Raw genomic sequence first — 23,053 nt, forward strand, 5'->3', positions numbered from 1 at the left:
TGGAATCGTGAAAAGCCTTTTGTCTTTTTGCATTTCTGTACTTTTACCCACGCACTAAAAAAGCAATATGGAGAGCTTCACGGATTTGCGTGTCATCCTTTCGCAGGGGCCATGCTAATCTTCTCTGTATCGATCCAATTTTAGTATATGTGCCACCGTAGGGAGCACAGATCAGCAGTCAGGCTCAGGGCATATGTACGCCTCGAGTCCCAGCAATGTTCCTCCAAGGTGGTGGGACCTGGAGAGCCATGTTCCCACTTGTATGCCGTGCACTACAGAGCTTTGGTCCTGTCAGTGCTAGGCACACTGATTGATGCAGTAGGTCACCAAGTTTAAAGACTGGGGAAATTAGAGTGTCAGGTTAGCCTATGGTAAAGTCCCACTAAAGCAAAGGCTTTGGAAGTGCATTGGTTGCACAACAAAACAAACGATCAAAGCATCCCACATTCGTTTTCACCATGCATGTAGACTTTCCAGTTGACCCAGTAGCACCTCCCACGATTTGCTAAACCCATCCTCATGCACCATTTGGAATCGTGAAAAGCCTTTTGTCTTTTTTCATTTCTGTACTTTTACCCACGCACTAAAACAGCAATATGGAGCGCTTCACGGATTTGCGTGTCATCCTTTCGCAGGGGCCATGCTAATATTCTCTGTATCGATCCAAGTATATGTTTTTTTTTTTTCAAAACATCAGTTCAGAAGCATATAAAAATATCATTTACAAACATTCCTTATGACATTATGTTGGTTTCAAAACAGGAAAACAACAAGCATAATCATTCTGGCAAATCTATTTTCAAACCATCTAGTGAGTACGTAATATAAGGAGTATTCAACATAAACGTTTTGTAAAATTCAGTCTCTTTTTCTTCCATTCTAAAATATTGTTCCACAGTTTTAATATAGTTTTCCAGTTTCTTTTATACATTGTCCATAACTCCATTTTAGCATGTTTATTTTTAACAATGTTTCTCCTTTCTCAAATTACAGTTCTTGCAACTGATAGAAACAAATAGGCAATTCTTGTTTTACTTCCATTAAAACTAGGGATGCACGATATATCGGCGCCCATATCGTTATTGTCCGATAAATGCTATTTTTAAGATTATCGTTATCGATCCGATGTTGACACCTTGCAATTTCGAAATCATATCTTTTTTGCTTCAAGTATAGACTATTCAGTTCATAAGAGCAGTTCAATCTTTTATGAAGTTTGCTGTATAAAAATATAACAATTTAAAATATTTATTATTATCGGCCTATACATATCGGCTATCGGCCTCCAAGTCTGAAGAATTATAGGTTATCGGTATCAGCCAAAAAATCCATATCGGTGCATCCCTAATTAAAACCAAATAAAAATATTTTATACCATTCTGTCTCCTTCTCAATCAGTTTTACTTTTCATCATTTGTTTAATACTTTCTTTTAACTTTGCCATAAATGTATTAAATTCAACACATTTTAAAAACAAATGCATAATACCTTCATTTTCCAGTCCACATATTTTGCATAATGCATTCTCACTGCTTCCAATTTGTGCCAGTTTTGTTTCAGTGAAAATAACATTATGTCTGATGAAATAATCCAACGTTTCAATTTTTGCATCTAAATATTTCCATTTTAAATTCTTCCAGATTCCCTCTTTGTCTATTTCCACAAATATTTTTTTCCAAAATTGTTCTGAAACTGGTCTTTTATGCACTTTGTTTCTGAAACAAATGTAGAAATTTTTGAGAACACATTCTTGAAAATCTTTCTCATTTTCCTTTAAAAACATTTTCACATTATTCCTTCATTCGAATCTATGATTTCAAAACTTTCTGGATCCACACCTACAAATGTTTCCATAATTTATCGTCCACCCAAACTAAATAATGAATTTCTAAATGACTTTGCTGCTTTTAAACACATATTACCACCCTCTCACCTAATATTATGGTTTTAGGAGATTTTAATATTCATGTGGATAATTTTAATAACTCCCTTACAAGTGATTTTATATCCTGTCTTGAGAGCTTTGGACTTCAACAGCATGTCAATGTTCCCACACACTCTAAAGGACACACCCTCAACCTCATCTGCTGCTCTGGTGTTTCACCCATTGACCTCTCTGCTGAGGAACTCCCTATAACGGATAATTTTCTCCTCTGATTTAATTTTGCACTCTCTCTTTCTTCCACCAAATCTCTCCGTACTATTTCCTTCCGTAACATAAAACATATTAATTTAAAATCCTTTTTTTGCTAGTATTAACTCTCTTCCTGAAATTACTAACCTTTCATCACCAAATGATTTAGTTTCTCATTACAACACTGGACTTCACTATAAGTCTCTGTAATAAAGTTCACGGCCCTTTGGCCGCCTGGAAGAAGGAGGCGGAGAACCGACGTAGTTTAAAAATATTTATTAATAACAGGGACGGCAGCTCCTCACGGAGACAATGGGGGGGTTGGCGCCACAGCCCCTGCGAGACCTATATGAGATGGGCCGAGAGAACAGGAGATGAAAAAAAAGGAAAGACAGAGTACACCAGGAAAGGGGAGAGAGGAAAATGAAAAAAAAAATTGGGGTTCGGTTCTCCAGACACGCTGCCACTCGGTCCTCCACCAGCTGAGAGATGCGATGACGTGCTGAGAGCCCTGTGGAGGAATCTATCCACCCGTCTGTCTTCTGGCGTCCGGCGGCGGTTCTCCTGGCTGGCTGGCGGCATCTCTGGTCTCCTGCTCCGCTTCCGTGGATGGATGCAGGCTCTGGCATCATGGTGGATCGCGGCAACTCCCCCGGGTTCTGTGGGATGGCTCCCTTCAGCACTTTCCCCTTCGGTGGTGAGCCCTGCGTCTCCTGCTCCTCCCCATGCTGGGAGACGGCAGCAGGCAGATCCTTTCCTCGCCAGCCTCAGGCCGCCCCGGCACTCTGGGCAGACGAACAGGTTTCTCCCCCACTCTGGTTAACTCCCAAACACTCGCCCCTCTCTCAGCGGCAAGGGCATCTGGACAACGCGTCCCTCCTTCTCCCGGGCTTCGGCACCACTGTAATAAAGTTCATGGCCCTTTGGCCGCTAGAAAGAAGGAGGCAGAGAACCAACGCAGTTTTAAAATATTTATTAATAACAGGGACGGCAGTCTCCGTGTCTAAACCAAAACGGACGGACGGCAGCTCCTCACGAAGACTGCCGTCAAACTGAAAGCAAAAGTAAAATATGTCCGGGCCCGGTCCTCTCTCGGCTTCCTCTGCCATAGTTCCTCCTTTTATGGTCCAGAGCTCCTTCCGTGGGATCCGAGGCAGGTGCGCACCGCAGGTGTATCCACTTACGCGGTGGCCTTACTCCGTTCCCACGGCTCTCGGCCACGCCCCCTCGCCACAGTCTCATATGGATTTTTTGAACATCTGACAGAAATAAAGTCAATCAGGTAAGCAATGAGCGTAGCTGCTGCTGCTTCTCTTCTGTTTCTGCATATTAACAGCAGGTGTTCATCATCAGTCCTCAATCATCACTTAATTAAACTCATCATCGGCTCATTAACTTTACTCTGCTGCTCAGTAAATTTTGCTCATATGCTCAAATTTTGCTCATTTGCTCAAATTTTGGATCATATGTTTTGTCCCAGCTAAGATCTTAAAATGTTCTTTACTTCTCATAGTAACAAATAATGATAATAATTGTCATGGTCACATATATTGCTGTATATGAAGGGATATTTATTTATTAGCATGATGGTTGCTATATTTTAATGAAACAACTGTTTACTATGTGAATGGAGCTATCAAACCGACACGAGCGTTGAAAATAATACATAAGCTAAACTTTTTCAGGTTTTGTGCAGCCATATATACATATAAGTAATATCACAGTATAAAAATAACCTACAACACGAAATCTCTAGGACAGGTGAACTTTCTGACGACACAGCGTCACCAGCACAGACCAAACACTGCACAAAGAATGAGATATTTCAAACATGATGTGACCTCAGCATTAATGTAACAATAAAAATAACTTACCGCACAAAATCTCTGTAATGGATGAACGTCTGACAGCGCAGCGTCAGGCACACAGACAAAATAATGCACACATAGTGAAATATTTTAAATGTGATGTGAGCAAAACATACTGTTTATCAGAACAGGATAAAAATAACCTACCGCTCTAAATCACTATGACAGGTGTACTTGCTGACAGCGCAGCCTCACGAACAAAGACAAAATGCTGTACAAAGAGTGAAAAACTTCGAACGTGATGTAACTAGAACATATTGTGCATCAATATAACAGTATAAAAATAACTTACCACACGAAATCTCAACAACAGGTGTACTTTCTGAAGGCGCAGCCTCACGAATACTGCTCAAAAAGTGAGATATTTCAAACATGTCGTGAACAAAACATACTGTGCATCAATATAACAGTATAAAAATAACTTTCCACACAAAATCACTTTAACATACGAATTAATCTCGACAGCAGATGAACTTTCTGACCCGATAAATTGAGCATTTAGAGCAAGAGAAACTTTGGAAAATCCTCAGCGCTGATTGGCCCTGATTTTAAACTTTAGACAATGCATCCCTCCGATTAGCCCAGGGTCTAAGCAAACTGTAGACAATCGCGGCTTCTCGTTGGACGAGAGTCTACAGTCTACAGTTACCATTGCACGTTCCCTGGGCAGATGTCTGCGAACTCCCCAAATGTGGGAATCTCGACTGCATAATTTCTGGTAGTGGGGGACTGCGTTCGCGCTCTCCCCTGAGCACAGTGGTTCAAGACAGAGTTCAGGCGGTAGCGTCGGGCCCGGCTGGAGCGGCGCTTCCCTCTCTTCCTCGTCCTTTGCCAAGCCTCTTTTGCTCCAGTAGAGCTGCGCGCGCCTGTGGAAGGCCTGCCAACCCGTCGCTGGAAGAGTCTGTTCTGACGTCGAAAACTACTCGAAAGGTCCCCCCTCAAAGCGGTTTGACCAGGTGAAGGAACACGCAAAGAGAGCCCCCGGTGGCTTTTGTCCGCCAAGCGAGTGTGCCCTGTGGAATGTCAGGATTTTATTTGCCGGCCTGCCGCTGTTACTGATGGAACGAATGCAGACCGTGTGAAAGGTCATCATTTTATCTGCCATTAAGTAAGCGAACGCTTCTGCTCGGATCAGAGGTAACTTTGTTTCAAGAACTGCAATCTTTTGCAGACGTCTGTGGCGTTTTAGGCAGAGGGACGGTTCTAAACCAATCTGAACCAGAGGCAATTTCGCAGCCAGCCGTCGGTGGTTTCCCGTCCCAGGAATGTAAGGTGCTTGCAGCGAGAGGTTGTTTCGTTAGCGCTTCCGCTTTCGTCAGTGAAGTTCTTTTGCGGAACGTTTGTAGATCCCGTCGTGTTCTTCAAGCTATGTCGTTTGAGCACTGTGCTGATAGGCTGACGTAAGAAAACAGGACACAAAATATACAAGGCAAGAGTGCAAAGCACGGAGCTCTAGGCAAAGGCGGTCCGAACCGCAGCAAAGCAGGAGGTCGACATGTCCAAATAGACCAAATCAGAAACTAAGCAGAGAAAAACGACATCTGTAGAGAAAGAAAACAGATGGAGGAAAAGAAAGAAAGAACAGGAGGATCCCCTCCCCTCCCCCCATAGAGGGTCTGTTATCCCCAGATCGAGTGCGTCCAGTGGAATCCATGTGTTGGCAGCCCCAACTGATGACAAAACACAAAGCAAGCATCTGGAGGAAGCTCAAACTCTTCATGCGTTGCCACAGTTACTAGCGAGTGGTTTGCAGGCACAGGCACGTCTGCTGCAAGTACAGCGCCGTCAGGGGACAGGGGTTGCTGGCCCATTCCCCATGCTCGGTTGCTGGGCATCACCGCCCTGGAGTACGGCCGATAGAAAACGGCGGCTGCCATTTGCGCCACCCGGCAACTCATACCTACCTGGCAGGGGAGATACCATGATCAAGAAGGTGGTTCACCCAGGGCGAGGCTTGGCCATTGCACTCCGGCCACGCTGACCTCTGCGAATTCCCCAAATGTTGGAATCGCGACGTCATAATTTCTGGTAGTGGGGGACTGCGTTCGCGCTCTCCCCTGAGTACAGTGGTTCAAGACAGAGTTCAGGCAGTAGCGTCGGACCCGGCTGGAGCGGCGCTTCCCTCTCTTCCTCGTCCTTTGCCAAGCCTCTTTTGCTTCAGTAGAGCCGCGCGCGCCTGTGGAAGGCCTGCCCACCCGTCGCTAGAAGAGTCTGTTCTGACGCCGAAAACTACTCGAAAGGTCCCCCCTCAAAGCGGTTTGACCAGGTGAAGGAACACGCAAAGAGAGCCCCCGGTGGCTTTTGTCCGCCAAGCGAGTGTGCCCTGTGGAATGTCAGAATTTTATTTGCCGGCCGGCCGCTGTTACTGACAGAACGGATGTAGACCGTGTGAAAGGTCATCATTTTTTCTGCCATTGAGTAAGCGAACGCTTCTGCTCGGATCAGAGGTAACTTTGTTTCAAGAACTGCAATCTTTTGCAGACGTCTGTCGTTTGGGGTTTGCAGGGAATTTTTTCGTCAAATCCTCGTACAACGTCAAGTCATGACATTTGACAGATCCACGCCCTAGTATCATGGGTCATCCAGTGAGCAGAGAGCCATAAAACAAGGATAAAACAAGGATAAAACAAGGCGTACGCGTTGGTCAATCGAGCGGACAAAGCCAACTCAGCGTGACAAGCTCCCTGCAGGTATTAGGGCCAATTTACAATCCGGGCCCGACACAGCTGTACAGGTCCTTGCGAAATGTCCCCTTTCGTCACATTTGAAGCACCTGAATTCTGGGCGTTCCTTCATCACATTTTCTGAGCTTCTGCATAGTCGACAGGTTTTTACCTGATTGGTGTGCATGACTCTAAAGTGCTGTGGAGCTTCCGCCGTCTCGATTTTGGTACTGTATGGTAAGGAGACCATCTCTTCCGGAAATCTGTTTTTTACAAACCTTGTTCCATCTTCTATGCTTGTGCCAGGATACAATCTTCTTTTAATTTTAGATATGGGGAAAACTCCCCATCTCTCTAGCTTGCTTAAAATTTCTTCATTTGCTAGGTAAACAGGCAGATGCTTGAACGAAACAACATAGTCTCTGTTTTGTAACCTCCGTACTTCAGATTTCACTCCTTTAATTGTCAATCCATTGTCTATTAAAATTTCGGTGTCATCTTCAGTCTCCATTGTTACTTCATACTCCCTTTGTTTGTTTGGGTCTCACCGCCAGCATTCTTCCTTCTCCAATCAGCTCCGTGACTGCTTTGGTTATATCAAATCTTCTTGCATCTTTTACATTTTCTACTTCTACAGTTACTGTTGCTTCCTTTGTGCATACTCTTCTTTGTACCTCTTGCTTATCCTTACCTTTCTCACCTCTTCGTTGGCCGGGCTCTTCATTTTATTTATCTCTTTGTCTGTTGTCAAGTCCATTTTCTTTCCCTCTCCGTCTATTATCCAGCCCATTTTCTTTATCCTTTCTTGCAAGTCCCTCCATTTCCATGTCGTTGCCGGGGAATCTGTCCATGATTAAAAATAAAACACACTACATAACCACCCTTCAGTCAGCAAAATGCTGCTGTTAGGTGGTTTTTAAAGACAAAAAGAAAACAAACAAACAAAAACACTCAAGGTCAATAAACAAAAAGGTAGACAAACAAAATGGGGAGAGCCTTTCTCTCCTTACTGCTGCCAACTCACTTCCTGTTTGCTCTATAGCCCCCTCAGGGTGGTGTGGCCGTAAGCAATGACAGCTGTCAAGTGTTGGCTATTGAAACTAGGCGCAGCCCCAGGAGGTGAGCACAGATTAGCTGCCTGCAGCGCCAATGAGCTGGACAGCCGGAGCTGGGCAAGCTGTGAAGCACCAGATTCCATGTCACGGTACTGCGGTGTGGCTCCCAGGAGACAGCTCCTGCCAAGCTTGCATGTCAGGATGGCCGAGCGGTCTAAGGCGCTGCGTTCAGGTCGCAGTCTCCCCTGGAGGCGTGGGTTCGAATCCCACTTCTGACAAACCGAGGCTGCGGCAGTGCGCTCAGGCTGAATTCTTTAACTCTCTGCCCCCATGTCCGAACGATACAGTAACACTGACAAAGTGCCGCATCACACGGGCTTTAATGCAAGTGCACTGAAAGGGGATCAAAAGAATTGTCCTGGGATGGTGTTGCTTTTTAAGGTTTGCAGGGCATTTTTTTCGTCAAATCCTCGTACAACGTCAAGTCATGACATTTGACAGATCCATGCCCTTGTATCGTGGATCATCCAGTGAGCAGAGAGCCAATTGAGAATGTGCGTAAAAGCAAATCTGAATGTTTCCGCCCAGTTGCTAACAGGAGACCCTCCGCTTGTAAAGCCATCGTGATAACCACAGGAGCCTCCGGTTAGGGTCAGAGCACTGTCTTGTGGTGCCAGCGCAGAGAGACGGAAAGTCACTTTCCACAATGTTTTCATTCAATGTTCAACGCTGGTGGAATCACCTTCCCATTCCCACTCGGATTACGGATACACCGGTGTCCTTCAAACGACAGCTAACACCCATCTCTTCAGAGTACACCCGAACCCCGGTGAATATCCCTCTCTCTAAAGAAAACGAAACTCCTACTCCAGCACTAAATTCTCTGAGCACAAACAAATTACTTGGAATAAATAGCCCTTTTTCGTATGCATTGCCTCGTCTTGTTGAATACCTCCACTATTGTATGTCGCTTTGGACAAAAGTGTCCGCTAATTGTATGCTTCCGCCCAGTTTCGAACAGGAGACCTTTAGCGTGTAATGCAAACATGATAAACACTACACTACGGAAACCAATAGGCCAGTGCTGCTTCAAGTATTTATAGTCTTTTTTTATAGAGCTGTCTTGTACGGTCTGCACCGTGAAGGGCCAGCAAACGCACTGGCCACCTGCTCATGCACAACACAAAGCTAAAAGAAATCAGATTCTACGCAAGTTTGCGACACCGCGAGGGGCGGTAAACACTGAGCTGAATTCAAACTTCTAGCCTCACACCGCTCTGCAGAAAGAATGCTTTCAGTGAACGTCAGTACTCAACAGAAGCCTGATTTGACAATTGTCATAAAAGCCAGAGGTTGTTTCCGCCCAGTTTCGAACTGGGGACCTTTCGCGTGTGAGGCGAACGTGATAACCACTACACTACAGTAACCTTCAGGCAGATCGAGCTGATAACCCTTTTTGATTGGGTGCCTGTCGACGATCATTGCTGGTGCGGCAGTGGATGCTATTATTTTCTCGCCAAAAGAACAGCACTGTTTCTGCTCGGTTTCGAACCGAGGACCTTTTGCATGTAAGGCGAACGTGATGACCACTACACTACAGAAACCCCACAAGTCCTTTCACCAGCGAAGTTAGGCCTGCAAGGATAAAACAAGGCGTACGCGTTGGTCAATCGAGCGGACAAAGCCAACTCGGCGTGACAAGCTCCCTGCAGGTATTAGGGCCAATTTACAATCCGGGCCCGACACAGCTGTACAGGTCCTTGCGAAATGTCCCCTTTCGTCACATTTGAAGCACCTGAATTCTGGGCGTTCCTTCATCACATTTTCTGAGCTCATGCATAGTCGACAGGTTTTTACCTGATTGGTGTGCATGACTCTAAAGTGCTGTGGCGCTTCCGCCGTCTCGATTTTGGTACTGTATGGTAAGGAGACCATCTCTTCCGGAAATCTGTTTTTTACAAACCTTGTTCCATCTTCTATGTTTGTGCCAGGATACAATCTTCTTTTAATTTTAGATATGGGGAAAACTCCCCATCTCTCTAGCTTGCTTAAAATTTCTTCATTTGCTAGGTAAACAGGCAGATGCTTGAACGAAACAACATAGTCTCTGTTTTGTAACCTCCGTACTTCAGATTTCACTCCTTTAATTGTCAATCCATTGTCTATTAAAATTTCGGTGTCATCTTCAGTCTCCATTGTTACTTCATACTCCCTTTGTTTGTTTGGGTCTCACCGCCAGCATTCTTCCTTCTCCAATCAGCTCCGTGACTGCTTTGGTTATATCAAATCTTCTTGCATCTTTTACATTTTCTACTTCTACAGTTACTGTTGCTTCCTTTGTGCATACTCTTCTTTGTACCTCTTGCTTATCCTTACCTTTCTCACCTCTTCGTTGGCCGGGCTCTTCATTTTATTTATCTCTTTGTCTGTTGTCAAGTCCATTTTCTTTACCTCTCCGTCTATTATCCAGCCCATTTTCTTTATCCTTTCTTGCAAGTCCCTCCATTTCCATGTCGTTGCCGGGGAATCTGTCCATGATTAAAAATAAAACACACTACATAACCACCCTTCAGTCAGCAAAATGCTGCTGTTAGGTGGTTTTTAAAGACAAAAAGAAAACAAACAAACAAAAACACTCAAGGTCAATAAACAAAAAGGTAGACAAACAAAATGGGGAGAGCCTTTCTCTCCTTACTGCTGCCAACTCACTTCCTGTTTGCTCTATAGCCCCCTCAGGGTGGTGTGGCCGTAAGCAATGACAGCTGTCAAGTGTTGGCTATTGAAACTAGGCGCAGCCCCAGGAGGCGAGCACAGATTAGCTGCCTGCAGCGCCAATGAGCTGGACAGCCGGAGCTGGGCAAGCTGTGAAGCACCAGATTCCATGTCACGGTACTGCGGTGTGGCTCCCAGGAGACAGCTCCTGCCAAGCTTGCATGTCAGGATGGCCGAGCGGTCTAAGGCGCTGCGTTCAGGTCGCAGTCTCCCCTGGAGGCGTGGGTTCGAATCCCACTTCTGACAAACCGAGCCTGCGGCAGTGCGCTCAGGCTGAATTCTTTAACTCTCTGCCCCCATGTCCGAACGATACAGTAACACTGACAAAGTGCCGCATCACCCGGGCTTTAATGCAAGTGCACTGAAAGGGGATCAAAAGAATTGTCCTGGGATGGTGTTGCTTTTTAAGGTTTGCAGGGCATTTTTTTCGTCAAATCCTCGTACAACGTCAAGTCATGACATTTGACAGATCCATGCCCTTGTATCGTGGATCATCCAGTGAGCAGAGAGCCAATTGAGAATGTGCGTAAAAACAAATCTGAATGTTTCCGCCCAGTTGCTAACAGGAGACCCTCCGCTTGTAAAGCCATCGTGATAACCACAGGAGCCTCCGGTTAGGGTCAGAGCACTGTCTTGTGGTGCCAGCGCAGAGAGACGGAAAGTCACTTTCCACAATGTTTTCATTCAATGTTCTACGCTGGTGGAATCACCTTCCCATTCCCACTCGGATTACGGATACACCGGTGTCCTTCAAACGACAGCTAACACCCATCTCTTCAGAGTACACCCGAACCCCGGTGAATATCCCTCTCTCTAAAGAAAACGAAACTCCTACTCCAGCACTAAATTCTCTGAGCACAAACAAATTACTTGGAATAAATAGCCCTTTTTCGTATGCATTGCCTTGTCTTGTTGAATACCTCCACTATTGTATGTCGCTTTGGACAAAAGTGTCCGCTAATTGTATGCTTCCGCCCAGTTTCGAACAGGAGACCTTTAGCGTGTAATGCAAACATGATAAACACTACACTACGGAAACCAATAGGCCAGTGCTGCTTCAAGTATTTATAGTCTTTTTTTATAGAGCTGTCTTGTACGGTCTGCACCGTGAAGGGCCAGCAAACGCACTGGCCACCTGCTCATGCACAACACAAAGCTAAAAGAAATCAGATTCTACGCAAGTTTGCGACACCGCGAGGGGCGGTAAACACTGAGCTGAATTCAAACTTCTAGCCTCACACCGCTCTGCAGAAAGAATGTTTTCAGTGAACGTCAGTACTCAACAGAAGCCTGATTTGACAATTGTCATAAAAGCCAGAGGTTGTTTCCGCCCAGTTTCGAACTGGGGACCTTTCGCGTGTGAGGCGAACGTGATAACCACTACACTACAGAAACCTTCAGGCAGATCGAGCTGATAACCCTTTTTGATTGGGTGCCTGTCGACGGTGCGGCAGTGGATGCTATTATTTTCTTGCCAAAGAAGAGCACTGTTTCTGCTCGGTTTCGAACCGAGGACCTTTCGCGTGTTAGGCGAACGTGATGACCACTACACTACAGAAACCCCACAAGTGCTTTCACCAGCGAAGTTAGGCCTGCAAGGATAAAACAAGGCGTACGCGTTGGTCAATCGAGCGGACAAAGCCAACTCCCAAGACAAGCTCCCTGCAGGTATTAGGGCCAATTTACAATCCGGGCCCGACACAGCTGTACAGGTCCTTGCGAAATGTCCCCTTTCGTCACATTTGAAGCACCTGAATTCTGGGCGTTCCTTCATCACATTTTCTGAGCTCATGCATAGTCAACAGGTTTTTACCTGATTGGTGTGCATGACTCTAAAGTGCTGTGGCGCTTCCGCCGTCTCGATTTTGGTACTGTATGGTAAGGAGACCATCTCTTCCGGAAATCCACTACACTACAGAAACCCCACAAGTGCTTTCACCAGCGAAGTTAGGCCTGCAAGGATAAAACAAGGCGTACGCGTTGGTCAATCGAGCGGACAAAGCCAACTCGGCGTGACAAGCTCCCTGCAGGTATTAGGGCCAATTTACAATCCGGGCCCGACACAGCTGTACAGGTCCTTGCGAAATGTCCCCTTTCGTCACATTTGAAGCACCTGAATTCTGGGCAATCCTTCATCACATTTTCTGAGCTCATGCATAGTCGACAGGTTTTTACCTGATTGGTGTGCATGACTCTAAAGTGCTGTGGCGCTTCCGCCGTCTCGATTTTGGTACTGTATGGTAAGGAGACCATCTCTTCCGGAAATCTGTTTTTTACAAACCTTGTTCCATCTTCTATGTTTGTGCCAGGATACAATCTTCTTTTAATTTTAGATATGGGGAAAACTCCCCATCTCTCTAGCTTGCTTAAAATTTCTTCATTTGCTAGGTAAACAGGCAAATGCTTGAACGAAACAACATAGTCTCTGTTTTGTAACCTCCGTACTTCAGATTTCACTCCTTTAATTGTCAATCCATTGTCTTCTACAGTTACTGTTGCTTCCTTTGTGCATACTCTTCTTTGTACCTCTTGCTTATCCTTACCTTTCTCACCTCTTCGTTGGCCGGGCTCTTCATTTTATTTATCTCTTTGTCTGTTGTCAAGTCCATTTTCTTTCCCTCTCCGTCTATTATCCAGCCCATTTTCTTTATCCTTTCTTGCAAGTCCCTCCATTTCCATGTCGTTGCCGGGGAATCTGTCCATGATTAAAAATAAAACACACTACATAACCACCCTTCAGTCAGCAAAATGCTGCTGTTAGGTGGTTTTTAAAGACAAAAAGAAAACAAACAAACAAAAACACTCAAGGTCAATAAACAAAAAGGTAGACAAACAAAATGGGGAGAGCCTTTCTCTCCTTACTGCTGCCAACTCACTTCCTGTTTGCTCTATAGCCCCCTCAGGGTGGTGTGGCCGTAAGCAATGACAGCTGTCAAGTGTTGGCTATTGAAACTAGGCGCAGCCCCAGGAGGCGAGCACAGATTAGCTGCCTGCAGCGCCAATGAGCTGGACAGCCGGAGCTGGGGAAGCTGTGAAGCACCAGATTCCATGTCACGGTACTGCGGTGTGGCTCCCAGGAGACAGCTCCTGCCAAGCTTGCATGTCAGGATGGCCGAGCGGTCTAAGGCGCTGCGTTCAGGTCGCAGTCTCCCCTGGAGGCGTGGGTTCGAATCCCACTTCTGACAAACCGAGCCTGCGGCAGTGCGCTCAGGCTGAATTCTTTAACTCTCTGCCCCCATGTCCGAACGATACAGTAACACTGACAAAGTGCCGCATCACCCGGGCTTTAATGCAAGTGCACTGAAAGGGGATCAAAAGAATTGTCCTGGGATGGTGTTGCTTTTTAAGGTTTGCAGGGCATTTTTTTCGTCAAATCCTCGTACAACGTCAAGTCATGACATTTGACAGATCCATGCCCTTGTATCGTGGATCATCCAGTGAGCAGAGAGCCAATTGAGAATGTGCGTAAAAACAAATCTGAATGTTTCCGCCCAGTTGCTAACAGGAGACCCTCCGCTTGTAAAGCCATCGTGATAACCACAGGAGCCTCCGGTTAGGGTCAGAGCACTGTCTTGTGGTGCCAGCGCAGAGAGACGGAAAGTCACTTTCCACAATGTTTTCATTCAATGTTCTACGCTGGTGGAATCACCTTCCCATTCCCACTCGGATTACGGATACACCGGTGTCCTTCAAACGACAGCTAACACCCATCTCTTCAGAGTACACCCGAACCCCGGTGAATATCCCTCTCTCTAAAGAAAACGAAACTCCTACTCCAGCACTAAATTCTCTGAGCACAAACAAATTACTTGGAATAAATAGCCCTTTTTCGTATGCATTGCCTTGTCTTGTTGAATACCTCCACTATTGTATGTCGCTTTGGACAAAAGTGTCCGCTAATTGTATGCTTCCGCCCAGTTTCGAACAGGAGACCTTTAGCGTGTAATGCAAACATGATAAACACTACACTACGGAAACCAATAGGCCAGTGCTGCTTCAAGTATTTATAGTCTTTTTTTATAGAGCTGTCTTGTACGGTCTGCACCGTGAAGGGCCAGCAAACGCACTGGCCACCTGCTCATGCACAACACAAAGCTAAAAGAAATCAGATTCTACGCAAGTTTGCGACACCGCGAGGGGCGGTAAACACTGAGCTGAATTCAAACTTCTAGCCTCACACCGCTCTGCAGAAAGAATGTTTTCAGTGAACGTCAGTACTCAACAGAAGCCTGATTTGACAATTGTCATAAAAGCCAGAGGTTGTTTCCGCCCAGTTTCGAACTGGGGACCTTTCGCGTGTGAGGCGAACGTGATAACCACTACACTACAGAAACCTTCAGGCAGATCGAGCTGATAACCCTTTTTGATTGGGTGCCTGTCGACGGTGCGGCAGTGGATGCTATTATTTTCTTGCCAAAGAAGAGCACTGTTTCTGCTCGGTTTCGAACCGAGGACCTTTCGCGTGTTAGGCGAACGTGATGACCACTACACTACAGAAACCCCACAAGTGCTTTCACCAGCGAAGTTAGGCCTGCAAGGATAAAACAAGGCGTACGCGTTGGTCAATCGAGCGGACAAAGCCAACTCCCAAGACAAGCTCCCTGCAGGTATTAGGGCCAATTTACAATCCGGGCCCGACACAGCTGTACAGGTCCTTGCGAAATGTCCCCTTTCGTCACATTTGAAGCACCTGAATTCTGGGCGTTCCTTCATCACATTTTCTGAGCTCATGCATAGTCAACAGGTTTTTACCTGATTGGTGTGCATGACTCTAAAGTGCTGTGGCGCTTCCGCCGTCTCGATTTTGGTACTGTATGGTAAGGAGACCATCTCTTCCGGAAATCCACTACACTACAGAAACCCCACAAGTGCTTTCACCAGCGAAGTTAGGCCTGCAAGGATAAAACAAGGCGTACGCGTTGGTCAATCGAGCGGACAAAGCCAACTCGGCGTGACAAGCTCCCTGCAGGTATTAGGGCCAATTTACAATCCGGGCCCGACACAGCTGTACAGGTCCTTGCGAAATGTCCCCTTTCGTCACATTTGAAGCACCTGAATTCTGGGCAATCCTTCATCACATTTTCTGAGCTCATGCATAGTCGACAGGTTTTTACCTGATTGGTGTGCATGACTCTAAAGTGCTGTGGCGCTTCCGCCGTCTCGATTTTGGTACTGTATGGTAAGGAGACCATCTCTTCCGGAAATCTGTTTTTTACAAACCTTGTTCCATCTTCTATGTTTGTGCCAGGATACAATCTTCTTTTAATTTTAGATATGGGGAAAACTCCCCATCTCTCTAGCTTGCTTAAAATTTCTTCATTTGCTAGGTAAACAGGCAAATGCTTGAACGAAACAACATAGTCTCTGTTTTGTAACCTCCGTACTTCAGATTTCACTCCTTTAATTGTCAATCCATTGTCTTCTACAGTTACTGTTGCTTCCTTTGTGCATACTCTTCTTTGTACCTCTTGCTTATCCTTACCTTTCTCACCTCTTCGTTGGCCGGGCTCTTCATTTTATTTATCTCTTTGTCTGTTGTCAAGTCCATTTTCTTTCCCTCTCCGTCTATTATCCAGCCCATTTTCTTTATCCTTTCTTGCAAGTCCCTCCATTTCCATGTCGTTGCCGGGGAATCTGTCCATGATTAAAAATAAAACACACTACATAACCACCCTTCAGTCAGCAAAATGCTGCTGTTAGGTGGTTTTTAAAGACAAAAAGAAAACAAACAAACAAAAACACTCAAGGTCAATAAACAAAAAGGTAGACAAACAAAATGGGGAGAGCCTTTCTCTCCTTACTGCTGCCAACTCACTTCCTGTTTGCTCTATAGCCCCCTCAGGGTGGTGTGGCCGTAAGCAATGACAGCTGTCAAGTGTTGGCTATTGAAACTAGGCGCAGCCCCAGGAGGCGAGCACAGATTAGCTGCCTGCAGCGCCAATGAGCTGGACAGCCGGAGCTGGGGAAGCTGTGAAGCACCAGATTCCATGTCACGGTACTGCGGTGTGGCTCCCAGGAGACAGCTCCTGCCAAGCTTGCATGTCAGGATGGCCGAGCGGTCTAAGGCGCTGCGTTCAGGTCGCAGTCTCCCCTGGAGGCGTGGGTTCGAATCCCACTTCTGACAAACCGAGCCTGCGGCAGTGCGCTCAGGCTGAATTCTTTAACTCTCTGCCCCCATGTCCGAACGATACAGTAACACTGACAAAGTGCCGCATCACCCGGGCTTTAATGCAAGTGCACTGAAAGGGGATCAAAAGAATTGTCCTGGGATGGTGTTGCTTTTTAAGGTTTGCAGGGCATTTTTTTCGTCAAATCCTCGTACAACGTCAAGTCATGACATTTGACAGATCCATGCCCTTGTATCGTGGATCATCCAGTGAGCAGAGAGCCAATTGAGAATGTGCGTAAAAACAAATCTGAATGTTTCCGCCCAGTTGCTAACAGGAGACCCTCCGCTTGTAAAGCCATCGTGATAACCACAGGAGCCTCTGGTTAGGGTCAGAGCACTGTCTTGTGGTGCCAGCGCAGAGAGACGGAAAGTCACTTTCCACAATGTTTTCATTCAATGTTCTACGCTGGTGGAATCACCTTCCCATTCCCACTCGGATTACGGATACACCGGTGTCCTTCAAACGACAGCTAACACCCATCTCTTCAGAGTACACCCGAACCCCGGTGAATATCCCTCTCTCTAAAGAAAACGAAACTCCTACTCCAGCACTAAATTCTCTGAGCACAAACAAATTACTTGGAATAAATAGCCCTTTTTCGTATGCATTGCCTCGTCTTGTTGAATACCTCCACTATTGTATGTCGCTTTGGACAAAAGTGTCCGCTAATTGTATGCTTCCGCCCAGTTTCGAACAGGAGACCTTTAGCGTGTAATGCAAACATGATAAACACTACACTACAGAAACCAATAGGCCAGTGCTGCTTCAAGTATTTATAGTCTTTTTTTATAGAGCTGTCTTGTACGGTCTGCACCGTGAAGGGCCAGCAAACGCACTGGCCACCTGCTCATGCACAACACAAAGCTAAAAGAAATCAGATTCTACGCAAGTTTGCGACACCGCGAGGGGCGGTAAACACTGAGCTGAATTCAAACTTCTAGCCTCACACCGCTCTGCAGAAAGAATCTTTTCAGTGAACGTCAGTACTCAACAGAAGCCTGATTTGACAATTGTCATAAAAGCCAGAGGTTGTTTACGCCCAGTTTCGAACTGGGGACCTTTCGCGTGTGAGGCAAACGTGATAACCACTACACTACAGTAACCTTCAGGCAGATCGAGCTGATAACCCTTTTTGATTGGGTGCCTGTCGACGATCATTGCTTGTGGGGCAGTGGATGCTATTATTTTCTCGCCAAAAGAACAGCACTGTTTCTGCTCGGTTTCGAACCGAGGACCTTTCGCGTGTTAGGCGAACGTGATAACCACTACACTACAGAAACCCCACAAGTGCTTTCACCAGAGAAGTTAGGCCTGCAAGGATAAAACAAGGCGTACGCGTTGGTCAATCGAGCGGACAAAGCCAACTCGGCGTGACAAGCTCCCTGCAGGTATTAGGGCCAATTTACAATCCGGGCCCGACACAGCTGTACAGGTCCTTGCGAAATGTCCCCTTTCGTCACATTTGAAGCACCTGAAGCACTGTCTTGTGGTGCCAGCACAGAGAAACGGAAAGTCACTTTCCACAATGTTTTCATTCAATGTTCAACGCTGGTGGAATCACCTTCCCATTCCCACTCGGATTACGGATACACCGGTGTCCTTCAAACGACAGCTAACACCCATCTCTTCAGAGTACACCCGAACCCCGGTGAATATCCCTCTCTCTAAAGAAAACGAAACTCCTACTCCAGCACTAAATTCTTTGAGCACAAACAAATTACTTGGAATAAATAGCCCTTTTTCGTATGCATTGCCTCGTCTTGTTGAATACCTCCACTATTGTATGTCGCTTTGGACAAAAGTGTCCGCTAATTGTATGCTTCCGCCCAGTTTCGAACAGGAGACCTTTAGCGTGTAATGCAAACATGATAAACACTACACTACGGAAACCAATAGGCCAGTGCTGCTTCAAGTATTTATAGTCTTTTTTTATAGAGCTGTCTTGTACGGTCTGCACCGTGAAGGGCCAGCAAACGCACTGGCCACCTGCTCATGCACAACACAAAGCTAAAAGAAATCAGATTCTACGCAAGTTTGCGACACCGCGAGGGGCGGTAAACACTGAGCTGAATTCAAACTTCTAGCCTCACACCGCTCTGCAGAAAGAATGTTTTCAGTGAACGTCAGTACTCAACAGAAGCCTGATTTGACAATTGTCATAAAAGCCAGAGGTTGTTTCCACCCAGTTTCGAACTGGGGACCTTTCGCGTGTGAGGCAAACGTGATAACCACTACACTACAGTAACCTTCAGGCAGATCGAGCTGATAACCCTTTTTGATTGGGTGCCTGTCGACGATCATTGCTTGTGGGGCAGTGGATGCTATTATTTTCTCGCCAAAAGAACAGCACTGTTTCTGCTCGGTTTCGACCCGAGGACCTTTCGCGTGTAAGGCGAACGTGATGACCACTACACTACAGAAACCCCACAAGTGCTTTCACCAGCGAAGTTAGGCCTGCAAGGATAAAACAAGGCGTACGCGTTGGTCAATCGAGCGGACAAAGCCAACTCGGCGTGACAAGCTCCCTGCAGGTATTAGGGCCAATTTACAATCCGGGCCCGACACAGCTGTACAGGTCCTTGCGAAATGTCCCCTTTCGTCACATTTGAAGCACCTGAATTCTGGGCGTTCCTTCATCACATTTTCTGAGCTCATGCATAGTCGACAGGTTTTTACCTGATTGGTGTGCATGACTCTAAAGTGCTGTGGCGCTTCCGCCGTCTCGATTTTGGTACTGTATGGTAAGGAGACCATCTCTTCCGGAAATCTGTTTTTACAAACCTTGTTCCATCTTCTATGTTTGTGCCAGGATACAATCTTCTTTTAATTTTAGATATGGGGAAAACTCCCCATCTCTCTAGCTTGCTTAAAATTTCTTCATTTGCTAGGTAAACAGGCAGATGCTTGAACGAAACAACATAGTCTCTGTTTTGTAACCTCCGTACTTCAGATTTCACTCCTTTAATTGTCAATCCATTGTCTATTAAAATTTCGGTGTCATCTTCAGTCTCCATTGTTACTTCATACTCCCTTTGTTTGTTTGGGTCTCACCGCCAGCATTCTTCCTTCTCCAATCAGCTCCGTGACTGCTTTGGTTATATCAAATCTTCTTGCATCTTTTACATTTTCTACTTCTACAGTTACTGTTGCTTCCTTTGTGCATACTCTTCTTTGTACCTCTTGCTTATCCTTACCTTTCTCACCTCTTCGTTGGCCGGGCTCTTCATTTTATTTATCTCTTTGTCTGTTGTCAAGTCCATTTTCTTTACCTCTCCGTCTATTATCCAGCACATTTTCTTTATCCTTTCTTGCAAGTCCCTCCGTTTTCATGTAAGCTTCCGGTTAGGGTGAGAGCACTGTCTTGTGGTGCCAGCGCAGAGAGACGGAAAGTCACTTTCCACAATGTTTTCATTCAATGTTCAACGCTGGTGGAATCACCTTCCCATTCCCACTCGGATTACGGATACACCGGTGTCCTTCAAACGACAGCTAACACCCATCTCTTCAGAGTACACCCGAACCCCGGTGAATATCCCTCTCTCTAAAGAAAACGAAACTCCTACTCCAGCACTAAATTCTTTGAGCACAAACAAATTACTTGGAATAAATAGCCCTTTTTCGTATGCATTGCCTCGTCTTGTTGAATACCTCCACTATTGTATGTCGCTTTGGACAAAAGTGTCCGCTAATTGTATGCTTCCGCCCAGTTTCGAACAGGAGACCTTTAGCGTGTAATGCAAACATGATAAACACTACACTACGGAAACCAATAGGCCAGTGCTGCTTCAAGTATTTATAGTCTTTTTTTATAGAGCTGTCTTGTACGGTCTGCACCGTGAAGGGCCAGCAAACGCACTGGCCACCTGCTCATGCACAACACAAAGCTAAAAGAAATCAGATTCTACGCAAGTTTGCGACACCGCGAGGGGCGGTAAACACTGAGCTGAATTCAAACTTCTAGCCTCACACCGCTCTGCAGAAAGAATGTTTTCAGTGAACGTCAGTACTCAACAGAAGCCTGATTTGACAATTGTCATAAAAGCCAGAGGTTGTTTCCGCCCAGTTTCGAACTGGGGACCTTTCGCCTGTGAGGCGAACGTGATAACCACTACACTACAGAAACCTTCAGGCAGATTGAGCTGATAACCCTTTTTGATTGGGTGCCTGTCGACGATTATTGCTGGTGCGGCAGTGGATGCCATTATTTTCTTGCCAAAAGAAGAGCACTGTTTCTGCTCGGTTTCGAACCGAGGACCTTTCACGTGTTAGGCAAACGTGATGACCACTACACTACAGAAACCCAAAAAAAAAAAAAAAAACAAGGCGTACGCGTTGATCAATCGAGCGGACAAAGCCAACTCGGCGTGACAAGCTCCCTGCAGGTATTAGGGCCAATTTACAATCCGGGCCCGACACAGCTGTACAGGTCCTTGCGAAATGTCCCCTTTCGTCACATTTGAAGCACCTGAATTCTGGGCGTTCCTTCATCACATTTTCTGAGCTCATGCATTGTCGACAGGTTTTTACCTGATTGGTGTGCATGACTCTAAAGTGCTGTGGCGCTTCCGCCGTCTCGATTTTGGTACTGTATGGTAAGGAGACCATCTCTTCCGGAAATCTGTTTTTTACAAACCTTGTTCCATCTTCTATGTTTGTGCCAGGATACAATCTTCTTTTAATTTTAGATATGGGGAAAACTCCCCATCTCTCTAGCTTGCTTAAAATTTCTTCATTTGCTAGGTAAACAGGCAGATGCTTGAACGAAACAACATAGTCTCTGTTTTGTAACCTCCGTACTTCAGATTTCACTCCTTTAACTGTCAATCCATTGTCTATTAAAATTTCGGTGTCATCTTCAGTCTCCATTGTTACTTCATACTCCCTTTGTTTGTTTGGGTCTCACCGCCAGCATTCTTCCTTCTCCAATCAGCTCCGTGACTGCTTTGGTTATATCAAATCTTCTTGCATCTTTTACATTTTCTACTTCTACAGTTACTGTTGCTTCCTTTGTGCATACTCTTCTTTGTACCTCTTGCTTATCCTTACCTTTCTCACCTCTTCGTTGGCCGGGCTCTTCATTTTATTTATCTCTTTGTCTGTTGTCAAGTCCATTTTCTTTCCCTCTCCGTCTATTATCCAGCCCATTTTCTTTATCCTTTCTTGCAAGTCCCTCCATTTCCATGTCGTTGCCGGGGAATCTGTCCATGATTAAAAATAAAACACACTACATAACCACCCTTCAGTCAGCAAAATGCTGCTGTTAGGTGGTTTTTAAAGACAAAAAGAAAACAAACAAACAAAAACACTCAAGGTCAATAAACAAAAAGGTAGACAAACAAAATGGGGAGAGCCTTTCTCTCCTTACTGCTGCCAACTCACTTCCTGTTTGCTCTATAGCCCCCTCAGGGTGGTGTGGCCGTAAGCAATGACAGCTGTCAAGTGTTGGCTATTGAAACTAGGCGCAGCCCCAGGAGGCGAGCACAGATTAGCTGCCTGCAGCGCCAATGAGCTGGACAGCCGGAGCTGGGCAAGCTGTGAAGCACCAGATTCCATGTCACGGTACTGCGGTGTGGCTCCCAGGAGACAGCTCCTGCCAAGCTTGCATGTCAGGATGGCCGAGCGGTCTAGGGCGCTGCGTTCAGGTCGCAGTCTCCCCTGGAGGCGTGGGTTCGAATCCCACTTCTGACAAACCGAGCCTGCGGCAGTGCGCTCAGGCTGAATTCTTTAACTCTCTGCCCCCATGTCCGAATGATACAGTAACACTGACAAAGTGCCGCATCACGCGGGCTTTACTGCAAGTGCACTGAAAGGGGATCAAAAGAATTGTCCTGGGATGGTGTTGCTTTTTTAGGTTTGCAGGGCATTTTTTTCGTCAAATCCTCGTACAACGTCAAGTCATGACATTTGACAGATCCATGCCCTTGTATCGTGGATCATCCAGTGAGCAGAGAGCCAATTGAGAATGTGCGTAAAAGCAAATCTGAATGTTTCCGCCCAGTTGCTAACAGGAGACCCTCCGCTTGTAAAGCCATCGTGATAACCACAGGAGCCTCCGGTTAGGGTGAGAGCACTGTCTTGTGGTGCCAGCGCAGAGAGACGGAAAGTCACTTTCCACAATGTTTTCATTCAATGTTCTACGCTGGTGGAATCACCTTCCCATTCCCACTCGGATTACGGATACACCGGTGTCCTTCAAACGACAGCTAACACCCATCTCTTCAGAGTACACCCGAACCCCGGTGAATATCCCTCTCTCTAAAGAAAACGAAACTCCTACTCCAGCACTAAATTCTCTGAGCACAAACAAATTACTTGGAATAAATAGCCCTTTTTCGTATGCATTGCCTCGTCTTGTTGAATACCTCCACTATTGTATGTCGCTTTGGACAAA

General features: G+C 46.0%; 1 protein-coding gene and 20 non-coding genes across 24 annotated transcripts in view; 7 read left to right on the top strand and 14 right to left on the bottom strand.

The window, feature by feature from the left end:
• zgc:113135 overlaps positions 1–23,053 on the top strand; it is a 283,991-nt gene that overhangs the window by 196,116 nt on the left and 64,822 nt on the right. The window lies entirely within an intron of this gene.
• On the bottom strand, positions 62–168 carry LOC137494544 (U6 spliceosomal RNA). Its single transcript, XR_011014490.2, has one exon. It is a non-coding gene; the product is annotated as a U6 spliceosomal RNA (small nuclear RNA).
• Positions 591–693, bottom strand: LOC137495091 (U6 spliceosomal RNA). Its single transcript, XR_011015036.1, has one exon. It is a non-coding gene; the product is annotated as a U6 spliceosomal RNA (small nuclear RNA).
• LOC141384168 (U1 spliceosomal RNA) lies at positions 5,899–6,062 on the top strand. Its single transcript, XR_012405225.1, has one exon. It is a non-coding gene; the product is annotated as a U1 spliceosomal RNA (small nuclear RNA).
• On the top strand, positions 7,916–7,998 carry trnal-cag (transfer RNA leucine (anticodon CAG)). The gene has a single exon. It is a non-coding gene; the product is annotated as a tRNA-Leu (tRNA).
• Positions 9,075–9,147, bottom strand: trnav-cac (transfer RNA valine (anticodon CAC)). The gene has a single exon. It is a non-coding gene; the product is annotated as a tRNA-Val (tRNA).
• trnav-aac (transfer RNA valine (anticodon AAC)) lies at positions 9,252–9,324 on the bottom strand. The gene has a single exon. It is a non-coding gene; the product is annotated as a tRNA-Val (tRNA).
• Positions 10,656–10,738, top strand: trnal-cag (transfer RNA leucine (anticodon CAG)). The gene has a single exon. It is a non-coding gene; the product is annotated as a tRNA-Leu (tRNA).
• Positions 11,815–11,887, bottom strand: trnav-cac (transfer RNA valine (anticodon CAC)). The gene has a single exon. It is a non-coding gene; the product is annotated as a tRNA-Val (tRNA).
• trnav-aac (transfer RNA valine (anticodon AAC)) lies at positions 11,981–12,053 on the bottom strand. Its single transcript has one exon. It is a non-coding gene; the product is annotated as a tRNA-Val (tRNA).
• On the top strand, positions 13,595–13,677 carry trnal-cag (transfer RNA leucine (anticodon CAG)). The gene has a single exon. It is a non-coding gene; the product is annotated as a tRNA-Leu (tRNA).
• Positions 14,754–14,826, bottom strand: trnav-cac (transfer RNA valine (anticodon CAC)). Its single transcript has one exon. It is a non-coding gene; the product is annotated as a tRNA-Val (tRNA).
• On the bottom strand, positions 14,920–14,992 carry trnav-aac (transfer RNA valine (anticodon AAC)). The gene has a single exon. It is a non-coding gene; the product is annotated as a tRNA-Val (tRNA).
• Positions 16,534–16,616, top strand: trnal-cag (transfer RNA leucine (anticodon CAG)). Its single transcript has one exon. It is a non-coding gene; the product is annotated as a tRNA-Leu (tRNA).
• trnav-cac (transfer RNA valine (anticodon CAC)) lies at positions 17,693–17,766 on the bottom strand. The gene has a single exon. It is a non-coding gene; the product is annotated as a tRNA-Val (tRNA).
• On the bottom strand, positions 17,870–17,942 carry trnav-aac (transfer RNA valine (anticodon AAC)). The gene has a single exon. It is a non-coding gene; the product is annotated as a tRNA-Val (tRNA).
• Positions 18,836–18,908, bottom strand: trnav-cac (transfer RNA valine (anticodon CAC)). Its single transcript has one exon. It is a non-coding gene; the product is annotated as a tRNA-Val (tRNA).
• On the bottom strand, positions 19,013–19,085 carry trnav-uac (transfer RNA valine (anticodon UAC)). Its single transcript has one exon. It is a non-coding gene; the product is annotated as a tRNA-Val (tRNA).
• trnav-cac (transfer RNA valine (anticodon CAC)) lies at positions 20,713–20,785 on the bottom strand. Its single transcript has one exon. It is a non-coding gene; the product is annotated as a tRNA-Val (tRNA).
• Positions 20,890–20,962, bottom strand: trnav-aac (transfer RNA valine (anticodon AAC)). The gene has a single exon. It is a non-coding gene; the product is annotated as a tRNA-Val (tRNA).
• On the top strand, positions 22,268–22,350 carry trnal-cag (transfer RNA leucine (anticodon CAG)). The gene has a single exon. It is a non-coding gene; the product is annotated as a tRNA-Leu (tRNA).

This window comes from Danio rerio, chromosome 4 (assembly GCF_049306965.1).
Source record: "Danio rerio strain Tuebingen ecotype United States chromosome 4, GRCz12tu, whole genome shotgun sequence".
NCBI classification, from domain to species: domain Eukaryota; kingdom Metazoa; phylum Chordata; class Actinopteri; order Cypriniformes; family Danionidae; genus Danio; species Danio rerio.